Raw genomic sequence first — 18,479 nt, 5'->3', positions numbered from 1 at the left:
AAAGAACGGATGTTGCTTGAATGCCACCAAACACCATGATCATACGCAGCTAGGCTTTGTCATGCAATGATACCAGATTACTTGCTACATGCATGGCGTGGTCAAGAATCCTACCATGGAGGACAGAATAAGGCTGCTCTGCCCAGAAACCTTCTGCAAAGGCTTTTGGAGTACCTCCAGGAGAGCTTCATGGAGATGTCCTTGGAGGATTTCTGCTCCATCGCCAGACATGTTAACAGACTTTTCCAATAACTTTACTGGCCGCAAATGCATCCCAAGTCCTCAGGGCAAATTAATCATTAAAAAACACTTGTTTTTAAACCATGTTTTATATTTACAAAGGTACACTTACCAGAGGTCCCTTCCATGGCTTCATCGTCTGGAATTGTGGCTTGGGAGGGCTGGGAGGGTAATTCTGTCAGAGTGAGAAAAAGCTCCTGGCTGTTGGGGAGAACAGAGTGCTGTGTGCTCTCTGCAAGCTCATCCTCCTCTTCCCTGTCCTCCGAATCCTCAGCCATGGCTGAGATTACCACCACCACCTCAGAATCCATGGATGGGGTGGGGTGCTGGTGGTGGACCCTCCTAGAATTGCATGCAGCTCAGCGTAGAAGCGGCATGTTTTTGGCCCTGCCCCAGACCTTCCATCTGCTTCTTTGGTTTTCTGGTAGGCTTGTCTGAGCTCCTTAACTTTCACTCTGCACTGCACTGAGTCCCTGGTGTGGCCTTTCTCCATCATAGCCTTGAAAATTTTCTCAAATGTTTTTTCATTTAGTCTTTTGGAACGGAGTTCTGTTAGCACAGAATCCTCTCCCCATATAGCGATCAGATCCAGTACCTCCCGTGTGGTCCATGCTGGAGCTCTTTTTCGATTCTCAGGAGACTGCATTGTTACCTGTGCTGATGAGCTCTGCGTGGTCACCTGTGCTGGTGAGCTCTCCATACTGGCCAAACAGGAAATGAAATTAAAAAGTTCGCGGGGCTTTTCCCGTCTACCTGGCCAGTGTATCCGAGTTCAGATGGCTTTTCAGAGCAGTCACAATGGTGCACTGTGGGATGCCGCCCGGAGGCCAATACCGTCGATTTGTGGCCACACTAACCCTAATCCGACATGGCAATACCGATTTCAGTGCTACTCCTCTCATCAGGGAAGAGTACAGAAATCAGTTTAAAGAGCCCTTTATATCGATATAAAGGGCCTCGTTGTGTGGACGGGTGCAGGGTTAAATCAGTTTAACGCTGCTAAATTTGGTTTAAATGCATAGTGTAGACCAAGTCTCTGTGTCATTCTGCTCCCCTCAAGTAATACTCAGGGTTGGCTCAGTTGTGGAGCCTCAGGGGGAAGGGATGGCACTGGGGGTGGGGCCATGGTTCAGGCACCAGTGGTCCCCTCACTTTTAGGGACCTTCTGCCATTCCTGGCACCCCCATCAAGTCCCACTCCCAGGTCTTTGGGAACAGTCTTTTTATTTGTTTCAAAACTCTTTGTTTCAGTTTTCCTACCTGGAATGCCCCAAATGCCACCATCTTGTGCCATGCCAGATTGCTGAAACCAGCATGGATAGGGGTTAAACCTCAAAGACTCTAAAACCTATATTGCCTTTTGAGCACTGCTGTTTAGGTTATCTATAGCCATTGTCTGGTTACTTGCCAGATATTTAAAAACTCCCCAGACCTCAATTAACCCCTAGTAATTCTGTAGCAAACTAATAACATAAGAAATATACAAACAGAACATACAATATTCATTAATTATTAGTCATTTTCCAATTTCACATTATGTTTCTTTTTTTTTCATATATATTTGTCCATTTTGTTCAAAATTTTTAATGAAACTTTTCATGAAATTTTGGTGGGGAAAATCCCAATTTCATTTTTATTTTAATTCCCGTTCCTCCCCACTACAAAAATATTTTAAAAAGTACAAAGGCATAGAAAGTGGGATTTCCCCCCACAGTTTTGAACATTTTGAAAAACAATGCATTTTTCTTGAAATTTTTCACTTCTAGATTTCCTTGAAAAATTCGGTGAAAAAAATCTGTCATCAAAATCCCATTATTTTCAGTAAAAACAAATGTGTTCCAAAAAAATTTCAATATGTTCTAATAAATGAGTACCCTTTCGACCAGTGACAGTGCTAATAAATCAATACCCTTATTAACTATGGCCAAACTTTTGATGCCTATTTTATGTGAACACCCAAAATTTAAGGCAGTCAGAATTAAAAACCTATTTTTGAAAATGTGTCTGTCTCTCTCTCCATGGCTATAATTGTTCTTATTTCTCGAAAGCAGGTAGGCCTCCCTTAGAAACAAATCTCAGAGGAAAATATAACAGATAAAATTAAAAGTAGATATCCCCTTCAAATGAAAAGCATTCTTGTGGCCACCACTGTCACCCAGGTTAGCATGCACAGCCCTCTTGTTCACGATGAGTACCTTTGACACAGGTGGAACTACGCCAGAAGATGGAGGGGAAAAGCAGTTAGGAACATAACTGCTGAGAAAGGAGAGCTTCACATACTGAGTTGTGCAGTGGCAGCAATGAATTGATACTGGTTTGGGCTCCCTTTACATCCACAGAGCATAGAGGGCATTTATATGAGTAGCAATGGGCCTCTAACCATGCTTCCTCCTGGCCTTCACTCCCAGAAATCCATAATTCTTTTCCCACCCCACCCAAGGAATTTACTCTCTTCACAAGTGACCTGTGTCAGACCTCTGCCCACCCAAATGTGGGCTCCTTGCTACCGACCTTGGCTTTGGTCCACAAGTTGCCCCTTCAGTCTGAGGGATTTGCAAAGGACTACTAGTTATGAGCCTTATCTGCTCCCCTATTTGCAGCCTGTGCTTCATAGCTAGGTTGTGAGTGGGAGAGGCAGTGTAAGGGAGCATTAATAGCCCCAAGGCTTAGATATCTCTGTCCCACCCCTTTCTGGATCTTGGTTTTGTCTGGAAAGGATGTGTGAAAGTTATAGCTTCAGTTGCAGGAGAAGTGCAGTTGGCAGCTGTGCTCCTACTGCAGCTCCTCTACTGGCAACCAGCTGAGCCTTTCTCTGCTTTCCCAAAATCCCCATGGCCACCACACAGTTCAGCCTGCTTCCTTAGTTTAGGAGACTCAATGTATCAATATAACAATAAATACAGAGAGACTTCAAATGTAGGGCAATTTGTAAAGAAAATTTAGCCTGAATAAGTATTACGGGATTGGGTCCTAAATAAATATTTACATTAGACACTCCAAGCACCATCTTCAGCATGTCAGTAAAGGAATCTATGTCACCTTCATGTATATATTGTACTTTTCTAAATGTACTTTATAGAAAATGTTCAGTAGATAGGTCTCCTCAATAATTCTGACCCTACATCATCTCTTGCCCGTGATCTTTTGTCATTTGTACTGTATTAGTTTGTGTTACATTGCATTCTTTTCAAGGCAGGCATTGTCTTCTTAAGTGTTTTAAGATGCCTTCCACACCTCTGGTGCAAGGTACTTCATGAAAATCCTGTTACACCTATATTCACAGAACAGTTTCATTATAAGTGGAAACAAAGTATAACCAGAATTGTAATCTACATATTGCCATGCCCTAAAATAATTCCAGATTCTCATTTTACTTCTCTATAAACAAAATTTCACCCTATCCAAGTTTGCTGTGGATGAAATTAATTCCAGTTCAGAGGATCCAAGCAAAACTTCCCATATTACTTAAACTCAAATCCTGAGCAGCAGAGCACAGCCTGAATACTTAGCTCTGAGTTGCTGTAATGCATTGGTGAGTGGGGAAGATGCACTGCACACGTTATGACCCTGCCTCCAGGAGCCTGCAATTTAAAACACAAAGCTGGATCAAAAGAATCAGAGAAACCTAAGGATGGTTACGTCAACTTTTGACAGATACATGGGAGTAGTGACAGAATTATGTTTGTGAGTTAGGCCTGGTCTACCCTAAAAAATTATGTCAACTTACCTAATACTGCTCAGGGGTATGAAAAATCCACACCCATCAGATGCGTAGTTTGAGCTAGTCTAAGTCCTTGTGTAGACAGCATTAGGTTAACGGAAGAATTATTCTATCAACCTAGATACCATCTCTTGGGCAGGTGGATTACCTACACCGTTGGGAGAACCCCTCCTGTCAGCATAGGTAGTCTTTACATTGAAGCACTGCAGCTATAGTAGTTCAAGTGTAGACAAGCCCTTAGAATTTGCAGGTCTTAGAGAACACATAGGGAGTTTTGTCACTGAATTCAGTGGAGTCAGAATTTCACCCAGAGATTCTTAAATGAAGAGGGGGTGAATGATTGGAGAGTTATGTTAAGGGGGTCATTTGGAGCATAAGAGTGTTTTGGGGCATAGATGATAGCAAAGAGACTTGAAGATGAGATGGAGGGAAGAAAATGAACCGAGCAATGAGGCTTTGCAAGTGATTCACATTATTACAGTAATATGTTGTCTCAGTGGTTAAAATAGGTTGAAGCTGGAGGGGAAGTACTCATTACACCAGCTATAGGGGACAGTAAACTGTGCACAAGTGCAATTTTCCCAAGCCAGGGAGAAAAAGGGGAGCTCCCTGTGCTTTAATCCCTAGGTATTCCTTACACTAACTACAAAGTAAGATAACACTATCTCCTTGAAAAGGCCAGTTTTAAAAAAAAAGAAAAGTTAATGTTAGCCATTTTACACACAAACGTTGGGCTTAACTGTTGGCAATGACTGCCATAATCCCTGCCTTTGCAGGAGGACCAGGATTTTAACTTCTCTCTCCTCTGAGTACAAATGATTTAAAATGGTCTTATTGAATAGGGTCAGTTCAACTAATAATTTCCTTTATGTAACAGCTGAACCCTGAAATCACACCAATAGCCCATTAACAACAAGTATCAATGAATTCTAAGGGGAATGAATCTGTTATAGAGAGTGTACAGTTCCAAAAGAGATGATGAATGAGAATTTACATGCATCTTTGAAAGCAGTGTTAGCATTTGTGATAGGTGAGCTGATGTGAAAGCCATTTCCAATGCTGTGAAACTGATCATTGCGTCAATAATGGTGACTACCTTCTTTTGGAGCTATGAATTTATTAACAGAAGACTTGCCAGGCTAGATCATACCAGTGCTCTTAAGTGCTTTGCTAGATCAGGACCAATTTGAGGTACAATACTTTCAAATATTCTAAGTTTTTGCAATATTTTTAAGCTACTGCAAATAAAATATACAGAGACTGAGAAAAAGAGCTAAGTCTGATCACAAAAGAATCTAGAAATTCAGTAATCTGTCCTACAGAGAGTATTTAATTTCCAGATAACAACTAGACCAGAGTTTTACAGTCATATGGGCAATACAGAGCTTGATCATCTAAAGAATGTCTTTATATTTCCTTTGATAGCATGAGGCCTCATGCTTTTTCCCTACTGTCAGGCAAACATAGTGCACGTCAAGCATAGAAGTTGAAGCCCAGCAGTTCAGCTGCATCCTTCCCTCTTCCCAAGAGCCTTCTGCACCTCCCACAACAACTTGGGATGGATGAGGCAACAAAGATTGGAAGGTGGCACACTTGGAGATCAGCATGATTCTCTGTGGCTTGCTTTCTTGGATTTCCACTGGAAATTTCACAGGAGAATTAATGTTGCCAGAAACTGCATTAGTTTCCCTGTATAGTTTCCCCCCTGCTGGGGGTATTGTGTGTATCCTTAGTGCCAAGAATAATCTGGATCCTGTAGTAGCTATGCTGCCATTGGGGAGAAGGGGTATACAACCAATGCAGAAGGTTACTGGAGCCATTTGGTTGCCCTATGTATTACTGTGGATCCACTGGGTTTACAGGCCATGGTCCTCTTGCTGCTCCATGAAAAGAGAAGCAGATCAAAGACTGAAATCTTCATCTACGCACATTTGAAAATCCCACTAGGTGCCTAAATACCTTTGAAAATATGGTTGTGAGGCTATTTGCAGTGCATAGGAGTGAGTGAAGGAGGAGGGAGAATCAAGAAAGGAGGCTGGTGGCCTCAAGACAATTCTCATACATCCCAGCTAACTCTTCACTTAGGGAGGGATCCAAAGCCCAACTATGATAGTGGAAAGATTCCCAATGAATTCAATAGCCTTTGGATCAGGCTCTTAGCAACTGCTTTATAAAGAGATCTCTCGTCATAGTGGACAGTAGTTGACAGTTAAATGAAGGGGTTGAGAATAAATAAGCAAAAGTCTATCCTACTGTAATAACTTCAGTGTCACTCTCAGAGGTGTTCCTGTTAGAAGAAAATATATGTATTTTCTCTCATTCATACTGTTTATGAGGCAATGCGTCCTCCATGATGAAGACGACAACCTTTCACCCAAGTGGATCTTAAATTACTTACTTTACTGCTTGTACAGACTACATCCTGTGTTCAGAAATCAGTTTGCTGACCATTGAAGTATAGTCACAAGAAGAAACTGAAGCAAATGGAAAAGCAAGTTAAGTGACTTCTTGACACAAAATGAGCTCAGTCTGTTAAACCATTCTGTTTTCTTCCCTAAAGTAGCTGAAGTGTGCAATGCCTTCTGTGGGCCACAGTTTCTTCAACTCAGCAAACTATACATTGAGGTTGTTTTTTTTTTAATTTCTTGAAGGCAGTCAGATAACCTGGCCTAGATTCTCAGCCTGGCCTCCAAGCATAATTTACAGAAGTCGAAATAGGGCTGGCCTGTCATCCACTGTTGTAGGAGGTAGAGGTCACTTGTAACTCAAGTGTTTAACTTTTCAAAAGTTTTATCAGAAGAAGGTTCACTTTTCCTTTTTGACCCGGGCCATTTCAAAACCTGCTTTCAGTTCCTTTACCTCGTTAGCACTGACCTGGAGCAGCCGCTGCTTCCAAATTCTACCACTCATTTTTATTTGACAAGTTTTTATTTTGGGCTTCCTTTTCTATTACAGTGATTCTAAGACAATCTAGGTATTTCAAGCTTATCCTCAGCAAATCAGGCTGAATTTTACTGTGCACACTCATTGTTAAATTGCTGATTTGAACAAATAAATTGGTTGTTTCATGACTTGTTTCTTCTGCATTTTCCTACCTAAGAAATAGTCTGCCCATGCTACATGAGCAATCAGATAATTCTTCACCTCTGTTACTCTTCTTCTCACTGTGAGAGTCTCTTCCTTATATCTAGCAACTCTACTCTGTCACCATCTTCCAGATTCTTTCTGCTGTATCCCTGACTATAAGCAGTCAAGGCTCCTGAAACATGATCTAGCTCCATAAACCAATGCAAAATATGAACCATGACCTTCAAATAGTACTCATACAGGTATAATCTGCACACAACTGCAAATAGAATATAGGGGCAGTTTTAAGTGGAGTCCTGGATTTTATGTTATCTTGAAATTGTAAAAGGTCACTGTCATGGAGTTGGTTCCCCTAAGGTGCCCCCAAAGGGCATGACAGCGTTCTGAGCTCACAGCGTTCTGAGCTCAACCCTCTGAATGAATCTGTGGACGTCTACCCTTTCCAGGGCTATCAAAGGTCAAAAGCAAAACCAAACACAAATGAACACACACAGCATGGTAGGACTTTCTTCATTCAGAAAGCCTGTGGTATCTTATAGCTCCTTTCAGTGCCCATTGGCAAACCTCTTGTAATAGTCCCAAAGTAATGGTTCAGCCTCAAGCCCTCCTTTCTCTTGAAAGGGGTCACTTGAACAGCTCCTGCCCTTATGCAGGACCTCTCTAGGAGCTGAGGACTGAAGATCTGCTCTCCTAGCAGGTCTGCCACCCGTTGAGCTGGGCTTTTCTCTTTTACAGTTTCTCTTGCAGGTGTGTGGGGGGGGTGGTGGTGAGGGGAGCCTGCTTGATCCCAGAGCAGTTCATTAACTCTTGCCTGCTCAATGTGGGATTTATACACCTCATCATATTCACATTGCAGTTGACCTCTATCACAACAGGCAGCACTACATCAGGGCCCTTCATTTCAGGCTCTTGGGGAATTCCTTTCTTTCAACTGACTCCACCCTAGGTGGCAAAACTGTAGTTGAAAGGCTCGCATAGTTGCCAAGCTAAGGTGTATTTAATGCAATTTTTGTAGTTGGACAAACAAAACAGGAAATGGCATTGGGCAAAGCTGAAGCGGATGCTGAATTTTAAATAGAGCAAACACACACAATCACATTTATCTTTGATCACTGATTGCAGGAGGATTTTAATTAATAAAAACCCAGCAACAATAGTCAACTGCATAACCTCACAAAGCAGAACACATTAGTTACGTCATGGTTTTTGCTGTTTTATTATGTTAATAATTTACAATTGTCTCCCAACACAATGGGCCTTCTTCATCCTAGTCTCATTCTCATTCCGTGGAAGTCTATAGAATTAGAAAGGAAGTGAATTAGATTAATTGTGAATAAAGCACAAGAAAGTGCAGACAGAACAATTATTTTTGATTAAATAGTCCTCTTAACTTCATACATTACTGAACACCATCCAAGGTGCGCTATAATCTTCCAAAAATTGTACTCGTTATCCTGTATTATTTCTTAAATAAAAGAGTTGCTAAAACCTGAGAGTAACAGAGAGAACTTCATTAGTAGTACTTTTTTCTTCACAGAAATCAGTAAATGAGGTATGTGCATGACACACTCCATCCAAATTCCAAGGAAACCAAAAGAGAAAAACCAGAATGGAAATTTACACACTGTGCTATATGATACCCATGCAACTAAGGAATTGGCCACTGCAACCAACACAGAGGGGAGGGGAACATCATGCTAGTCTTTTGTTTTGTTATTCTTAAGGATGTGGAATCTTTTTAGTGGAGATGAATATTTAAGTTGGAACAAGCTATTGTAGGTATTGGACTGTGGGTCAACTCCTGCCATGAATTGGAGGATAGGCATTTAAACAGAGAAACCACAAGTAATGGGCAACCTCAATCCTCATGATAGGCTGAAAGGCTTTTATTTAAGTCTGTGAAACTGCATTTTGCTGGCCTGAAGTCTATTAACCTTTATTAGTGCAGGGGCTAGATGACTCAAATGATTGAATTTTAAAAGAACCCCTTAACACATTCACACAGTAGATGAGCTCTGAATGAAAGATGACCAGATCAGTAAACTATATTTTCAAAACAATTGATCATGTACTTATTAAAATTCAGGAGATGTGTTTAAACTGTCAAACTCACAATCTGCCATTTGCCTGTTATGGCGATTATTCACCCTGAGCCTAGATTTGCCTAATATACAATCCAATAATACAATGTAATTTTTTTTTATACAAATCATGGAGACACTGTTGGAAAATAGGCTTATAATAAGATAAAGTTTAAATTAATGGTCAGAGACTACTCAAGACAATCTGCCACCCTAGGCAAAATTTCAGTGTCCCATCTCCCCCTACACCCTTAGAAATAAACGGCAGACCCCTAGCACTTCTGCTGCCCTCACCCCCAAACCAAGTGCAGATGGTTGGAGGCTGACAGGACAGAAAGGGGCCTGGGCTTCAGAGGGCCCTGGGCCCTGGTGACAGACTCCCTGCTCCCTCTGGAGTGCGAACAGTCTGAAACCCAGGCGGACTGAGCCAGCCATGATGAAAGTCACCTGGGCCTCAGCACTAGGCTTTGCAAGCTGCTGAGACCCACACCCTGATTGGGCAACCCTCCAACTGTTTCTGCCCTTCTCAATGACCCTTTCCAGAAGAGTTGGCACAAGCTGCCCGAAGCTGGAGATGGGAGCACTCCCCAGCTCACCACCCCTGGACAGCAGTAGTTCCTTCCTCTGGAGGCACTCAGCTCAACTCAGTGGGTCTTGGGCACTGGAAAGGGTCAGGTTCCAGCCTATCAGGCCCATTTAATGAGCAGCACAGACCCCCTCACCTTGCATAAAGCCACCCAGGCTGGGGTCACTGACCCCCTAACACAAGGGCAGGCTCCTTCCCAGTAGAAGAGTGGGGGTCAACGGGCCTCTGCCCCCACACTTCTGGCCTGGCTTTGCACCTGGTTCTCTCAGCTCAGCCTCACATGTCAACCTTTGCACCACCGTGGCCTTTGTACCACCTATGCTGCACCCTGCTCCTGGCCTGGTCCTCAGCAAGACCTGCACCTCCCAGTCCACCCCACTGCACCTTCCAGGTGAGCTCCTTGCTGATAGCCAGAGTGGTGGCAGTGCCTCCAGAGCCCAGACACAGTGGAGTTGAAGCAGCGGCTGCAGTTGCAGGCCAGGGGGGCATTAGCAGCTGGGGCAGGGTCCGAGGTCTGTCCAGGCAACAGGAGTTGCAAGGGCCAGGTGTGGAGCGGCATGGGCATCAACATGGAGCCCAGCAGGTCACTGGGCTTGTGGCTGAAATGTGAAATGCAACCTAGATGGAGGTACTACAAGGTGGATGCAAAACTGGTTGGAAAATCGTTCCCAGAGAGTAGTTATCAGTGGTTCATTGTCATGCTAGAAGGATATAACAAGCGGGGTCCCACAGAGATCAGTTCTGGGTCCAGTTCTGTTCAATATCTTCAGCAATGATTTAGATAATGGCACAGAGTACATTTATAAAGTTTGCGGACAACACCAAGCTGGGAGAGGTTGCAAGTGCTTTGGAGGATAGGATTAAAATTCAAAATGATCTGGACAAACTGGAGAAATGGTCTGAAGTAAATAGAATGAAATTCAATAAGGACAAATGCAAAGTACTACACTTAGGAAGAACAATCAGTTGTACACATACAAAATGGGAAATGACTGCCGAGGAAGGATTATTGCAGAAAGGGATCTCGGGGACATAGTGGACCACAAGCTAAATACGAGTCAACAATGTAATGCTGTTGCAAAAAAAGTGAACATCCTTTTGGGATGCATTAGCTGGAGTGTTGTAAGCAAGTCACAAGAAGTAATTCTTCTGCTCTACTCTGTGCTGATTAGGCCTCAGTTGGAATATTGTGTCCAGTTCTGGGCACCACATTTCAGGCAAGATGTGAACAAATTGGAGAAAGTCCAGAGAACAACAACAAAAATGATTAAAGGTCTAGAAAACATGACCTATGACACAAGATTGAAAAAATTGAGTTTGGGTAGTCTAGAAAAGAGAAGACTGAGAGGGACATGATAACAGTTTTCAAGTGCATAAAAAGTTGTTACAAGGAGGAGGGAGAAGAATTGCTTTTCTTAACCACTGAAGATAGGACAAGAAGCAATGGGCTTAAATTGCAGCAAGGGAGGTTTAGGTAGAACATCAGGAAAAACTTCGTGTCAGGGTGGTTAAGCACTGGAATAAATTGCCTAGGGAGATTGTGGAATCCCCATCATTGCAGATTTTTTTTAAGTACAGGTTAGATAAACACCTGTCAGGAATGGTCTAGATAATACTTAGTCCTGCCATGAGTGCAGGACACTGGACTAGATGACCTGTCAAGGTCCTTTCCAGTCTTATGATTCTATGCAGGCCCGCTGACAGCAATTCCAGGCCCCAGGGAAGAACAGTCAATGGGCCCCCACGCATGCACAAGCCGTACCTGCGGTCCACCTGACATTTGCCCAGCGACCTCCTCCAGAACTGCCAGGGCTTCTACAGGCCTTCCTGGTAGGGTTGCCAACTGTCTAATTGTGCAAACCCAAAGACATTTGCCCCACCCACTCCCTGAGACCACAACCCTGTCCCACTCCTCCTCCGATGCCCCACCCCTTGCTCACTCCATCCATATCCACAAAGTCTGGTTGAATTCCTCAGAAATGAGGAATCAAAAATTAGTGGCCACTATTGGAAAATCTGGGGCTAGAATCAACTTGAACAGAAATTGCTTATTGTTTCAGACTTAGGTATACAACAAACAATTTAAACATAACGCTTCTGCAAAGATTGTGGTGTTAAAAAGAACAGATCCTAGACGTCTTAAGAGTTCAGAGGGATGGTCCAGTGGTTAGGACGGGCAGAAAACCTGCCTTAGCCCTGCTGCACTGCCAGTGATGGCTGGGGCCCCAGGCCCTTTTAAATCACCTGGGACCCATGGCAATTGATCCCTTTTCCCCCGCCGTCGGCAGGCCTGATTCTATGCCTGTCTCATGTCAGAAGCTGGTGCTGATGGCCACAGCCAGGACCCAGGACCAGGCCCAAGTTGCTTGACACTTGTGTCACACACACAGCCACCATGTTATCTATGCTGGGGGCAGGGAGCAGCCGGGGAGGGGCAGTAGCATTTCCCCAAAAGCCTGACTGGTAGCCACTTACTGCTCCTCCGAGCCCCAGCTGGTGGGTGGCAACTCTCTCTCAGGCAGCCCCACCAGCCCCATCTCCCACTGACATGGATGGAACCAGGGTGGAAAGCTCAACTGGTGTGGGGGGGTGGAGAAAGCCAGGGCTCTCACCTGGCTCTGAACTGATCCGGTTTCCCCAAGCCAGGCTGAGCCCCAATAGGGTGGTGATGGGCATCAGTCATTCCCAATGCAACCCCTGCTCCAGACTTCAGCAACTATAATGCTGCCCAGAGCAGGGTAAAAGCCCCCAATATCAAATCTGAAGGGAGTCTGTGCCCAGGCTGAGGGGCCCCAAAAGCAGGAGGCCAGCCCCAGACAACAGGCTGGGTATAGGGGTCACAACATTGACATTGGCAGCCCTGAAGGCACAAGTCTACAGTCCCAGAAAACTGCCATCCTCAGAAATCTACTGTCATAGGCAGCTCCTTAGTTTACCTATAGCTAGAGTAGCCTCTGTTAAGGACTGAAAATAGCAAAAGCAACTAGGTCAGAAATTGATGCTAGATCTGAAAAGAAAATCTGGCATGAGTGTGAACAGAAACTTAAAACCATCAGCTCAATGCGGAGCAGTGATTTAGAAAGCAGAGACAACCAGGATGTATGAATAGGTAGGCAAAGCAAAAATCTGAAGAACACTATGGAACTCTGTGACAAGGAAGAGCAAACTCATATTCAAATAAGAGCTAGAAAATTGAAGGAGGAAAATAGAGGATAAATTTGAGAGAGATATACACATAGGTTATCTTGAAAACCTTCAGTCTACTAAAAACCTGAGACAGAAAAAAAAAAGTTAAAAATTATTTTTTCAAGTCAGTTTGAAGAGAAGTAGCGATTCAGTGAATGCAGGTGACATCCAGAATAGCTGGAGGAGCATAAGTTAAAGAAATGTGAAGACTGAAAACCAAACACTGGAGCCACACGATAACGTGGTTCAGGATAATTTAAATATGATCTCAAAGTGATATTATGTTATCTTTCTGTGTTTAGTGTGAAGTATGTTGCTAATATGAAAGAAGCAAAAAAAAAAAATCCCATTTGTACAGCTCTGTAGGTACAACCACAATAGACCTGATAGAAAAGAATGAGCACATATCCCTTTTTATGAGAAGATAAACAATATTGTTTCCTGACATCAGATATCAGCCTATAAATATTAATAGGATTGTAAATAGCAAGGTATGGCAATTACTTGACATAATAGAATCCCTGTTTTATCAAGGTATTTAAGTACTTGTGATGTCCCATTGAAGTCTACTCAAGTGTTTAAAGTTAGGCGCGTGCATATTTATCCTGCTGAACAGTACTATGGTCTTGACAGGAAACACTGAGAATTCTCATTGTTCAACCTGATTTCTTTTTTTCTTTTTTGGTCTCTAGTTTCTTCCTAGAGTCTGATTCTCTTCTCACTCACAAAAGTGTGAGTGAGGAATAATTATTGGAGGTCATGGAGGTACACTGGTATAAAACTGATGTAAATTAAAGAAGAATCAGGCCCATCATGGGCTTCTTTCCTTGCATTTCTTTCTGTTCCTTAATATAGAAGCTTCCACTATTTTATTAAATTTGGACAGAGTTAAACAGCTTATAACTCTTTGGGGAAGGGATCATCTTTTTATTCTGTGTTAATGTGTCTCCGCAAAAAGAACAGGCGTACTTGTGGCACCTGAGAGACTAACAAGTTTATTTGAGCATGAGCTTTCGTGGGCTACAGCCCACTTCATCGGATGTGTAGACTGGAACATACTGCAAGAAGATATTTATACAAACAAAACATGAAAAGGTGGAAGTAGCCATACCAGCTTATGCCTCCTTCCACCTTTTCATGTTCTCTGTATGTATAAATTTCTTGCTGTATGTTCCAGTCTATGCATCCAATGAAGTGGGCTGTAGCCCATGAATGCTCATGCTGAAATAAATTTGTTAGTCTTTAAGGTGCCACAAGTACACCTGTTCTTTTTACAAATAATAAGAATAATAATATAGTGAAGAGGAATGAATGCCTAGAATTATTTCAATACATTGTAATGTGCAAGTCGCAGTTCATGTTTGTGTCACAACCCAGACCAGTAAGGGATTGTGTCACTGCCTGCTCTGCACCTCTGGATGCCTGCAAGGCCATGCTTCAGTGTCTCACAGCCCTGACACCAACAGCCAGCATACAGGTCACTCCTTGGCTTCCACCACCCAGTTACTGTTTACAGGATGCTCCCAACACCCTCCCAGTCCCAAAAACCATCTGCCCTGTAGTATCCTGCCCTCTTGCAGAACACTTACAGAAGTTAGTAAGTTCACTGCTACCTTAGAGAGAGAAACCAGCAGCTAATTACTTTAAGTGGGGTTAACACACTCAATATTATTCAAGAGTAAAACAAGTTTATTAAACAAAAAGTCATAAATTTAAGCAATACCAAGTAAAAAATGAAGATAGAAAGGGTTACAAGCAAACAAAAGTAAAAATATGCTTTTAAGACTAAAACCTGAGTTAACAAACTAGAGTCTCTTTGTCTCGTTAGTGCTGACCCCCACTTGGTAAGGCAACTCCCATCTTTTCATCTACTGTGTATTTATACTGTATTTTTCACTTCATGCAGCTGATGAAATGGGATTTAGCCCATGAAAGCTTATGCCCAAATGTGTTAGTCTGTAAGGTGCTGCAAGTACTTCTCGTCGTTTTTATTCAAGGAAGTGTGTTTCACCAAGTATCTTTTCCAGCATAGCTGACCAGACTCTCCAGTCAAGACCCTTCACAGAGCTCAAATGCTCAGTTCCTTTGTTTCCTCAGGGAATGATGCCAAAATGGCTTTTCCTCTCTCCTTATATCTTCCTAAAGTTCATTGACCCTGCTTCAAGAGGCAGAAAGGCTTCCTGGATGTGCAGTCTCCCCAGCCTTCCCACTCCCCCCATCAACATTACTTTCCTCACTTGCTCTCTTGATGGCTTTGTTTATATTGCATGTAAATGTGCTTTTCTTTGTCTTTGGTCACACCTAGTTTAATTTACATCAGAGATGCATTTAAGCAGGGGGAACCACCACATTCCTTTGTCTGGAATGTATTTAGGATGGCTTAGGCACTGTCTGTTAGACACATTAAGAACATATTTCCAGCACATGTCTATAAAGTCCTTTCTGGGTTTACAGTACATACATCATAAAAGAACATTAATGATCAGTGAGTTATTAGTTTTCCAGCAAAATATTAAATGCCACCTTTTGAGTATATATATCATAACAACAGTGTGCCAGTTGGGATTGGGGTGCTCTTATGGTCACATAGCTATAATAGGAAGTTTTGTGAAATAAATGACATCACTAAGGGGTGTGTGTGCTATTGAATGTTATCTGTTTAACAGAAAACTAAAAATGCTAGAGGGATGGTTCAAATATTATGCTTCCCCCTGCACATGCTGACAAGTTATGTACTTTGTAGATCATTGCTCTGTGCTTATTATATCAATGGCATTTAAAGCTAAAGATTTATTAAATGTTCAGTACCTCACAATGTTATAACTTACAGCAAAGTGATTGGAAAATACAAATTATTATCCAAAAGCCCTTTGCCTAGCACAGATATTAGTCTGTGCGGCAAAACACAAGATAAAGTGTTTTGTACAATGCTTCTTCTGCACTACAGCTTCATCAATTTTATAACTACAGTGTTTATACACACTGACACTATGATTTTTAATGATGGAATTTACTTCACTCCCACAGGAAGCTTTCCTAGTGCTAGATTACTGTCATCAGCCACCATTTCCCTCTGAATTATAGGTCACCCAAAGGGAGAGACAAAGATGGTCTTCTCATACCAAAATGCTTACCAATGAAAGTTCTTGTTTACATGGCAGAGCCATGTGCTGTTTGACAAATATTGGAGCTAAATACCAGATCCAGGCATGGGGATATCAGGAGTACACTTTAGGCAACAGTGGCTCTAGGCTTGGGTCCTTTATTTATTTACACTAGGGACAAGAACCTACATTTTTCTCCTACTGAAGTTAATAGAAATTGAGTGTGCAAGGAATGTAGATTGAGGCCCTGACAGACAAATTTGTTCGTTACTGTTAGTGTCACAGACCTAAGCAGCTTTTGCCCTGGCCTCCATGTTCAGGAAACGAGCATGCACGTACTCTCAAGCGAGAAACATTTCCCAAAGTTACCGTTGGGGCTAGGCAAATTTTGTGGTCAGTCATTTCCAGGAAACCCCCCCTTCCCGGAGGGTGGTAACGAGGCACCTGTAAATCTCCTAATTAGGAGAAACCTGGCCAAAAAACTGGACACGTCATTACCCTTATAAATTGCCCACCATGCAAGAGTGGGCAGGGAGAAAATGCAGAAAGCTGTACCCTCAACCGAGCCTGATCAACTCGAAGTTTCCCTCAGCTCCGTGTTCTCAGAAGCCTACCCGTCTGCCGGTGGTGATGAAACTTTTGTGGTTTGTGTGTGTGAGTATGCCTAGCTGTTGATTTTGCTATTTCTGTTAGCTAACTGAGCCTGTAATTGTGTTGTAAGCCGGAGTCTCACGGCAAGCTTTAGTTGTTTTATTGCATTTTGTTTTTATTTAGACGAGTAATTGCATTTATGCTTAATAATAGCACCAATAGCACCCTTACTAACCCTTGGAAGGACCTGAATAACTACTGGGACCTAGAGCGGTACCAGGGTCAGCTTCTGTTTGTAATTGCAGTATTTTTATTATTTGTTCTGGTATTATATTGTAAGCCCAAGTTGTAACTAGTATTAAGTTGTTCCTCATCCTCACTTGTGACCCATTCAATAAACCCTCAATTTTAACCCCACGACTGATTGTTTGCGTTATCCCCATTGCTACCTTCAGGGCACTTGTCACCCCTCCCGAGGACATCCAGTGATCGAACCTCCTCCCTATCCCAACGCTCATTACCCGGTAGATAACGGGCACCTTGTGACCATATCAGTGGAGTGAGGGGCGAGAGTAATCGGTAATCAACAGTTACCTTCATCTGTGCATCCCTATTGAACTCAGAGAGCATTGTGAGTGCAACTGAGACTAAAATATAGCCCGCAGATCCAAATTCTGTTTCCCTTACACCCTGACATTTGGCAAATCAGAAGTGATGGAAGAGCACAGGTGACTTTCTGCCACCTTTCTTTCTGACCCTGGATGATACCTGTGGGCCATTCCAGCCCCTGTATCAGTGCTATTTGTAGTAACTGTCCCCTAGAAGAAATCAATCAGCCTTGGTATTTATATCATACCCAATGCTATGGTTCTGAGTGACCATATGGTTGTGCAATGCCTTTGATTCTACCTCTGAGAATGAGATAGGGTTGGGCAGTACCATATAGTCTGAAATAGGCCCAGTTTATCTATCTTAAAGGTAAACTGCAAAGCCCATCTTCTCTCCATAAGCTTTTGAAGAGGCAGCAGCATTATGTGAGCTGCTAGTAGTGGTAGGGGGGCTTGTTTCACTCTTAAATGTGCCTGGTTGCTGATGGTTGGATTAGATGGAATTGCTGGAGCAGCAGTGAATGGTATTTTGATGATTATATTGTAAATTATGTCAAGGGTGCCTAGAGCAAATGGAGAGGGGTTCTTGTTATAAATCTAAGTGCATAAATAATAAGCACTAAATGGCTGCCCTGGATTGTTAGGTTTTTTCACTTGCCCTGCTGAGTGTTGCTTAAAGAAATAAAAATTGCAAGTTTCTTTTTTATATAATTTAATGTTCAGGTACTAAATCTCTCTTCTTGTGGAAAAAAGCTATAGGAGGTATAACATTGAGACAAAATAGCAATCATTTTTGAGGCTGCAGAAATTCCATTCAGACATCTTCTCTTCTGAGGAAGAGATTTACGAGGACATTTCAAGAGAAGAAAGCATGACTAATTATACATGTGCAATAAACTCTAAGGAAATCCCTCAACTGCAACTAAATGAAGGGCCTATCCTTCTGTGCTGCTTTTTGGGCCCATTTCCATGCCCTCAGAGCCCACTAATGAGCTATCGAATAACTAATGCCCATGTAAGTTTTGAAAGTCTCAATCAGGAGACCCCAGCACCACCACCACTACCCAGTCACATGCATGGAACTCAGTTTAATCACTTTGTGAGGATTAACAGTAGGCATTAAAATTGGTTCCATGGAATTAAGGGTTCTGATTTTGGTCTCACTTGCACGGGATTAATAGCAGTGCATTTTCACTGCCTTTAGTGAAGATACATTCTGTCAATCCAGAGCTAATTGAAATCAAAATTAGGCTCTATGTATTTCAAACTTGATACT

This window comes from Gopherus evgoodei, chromosome 3 (genome assembly GCF_007399415.2).
Source record: "Gopherus evgoodei ecotype Sinaloan lineage chromosome 3, rGopEvg1_v1.p, whole genome shotgun sequence".
In the NCBI taxonomy this organism is placed as follows: domain Eukaryota; kingdom Metazoa; phylum Chordata; order Testudines; family Testudinidae; genus Gopherus; species Gopherus evgoodei.
The sequence above is the reverse complement of the archived record's forward strand: the minus strand, read 5'-3'. Positions refer to the sequence as shown.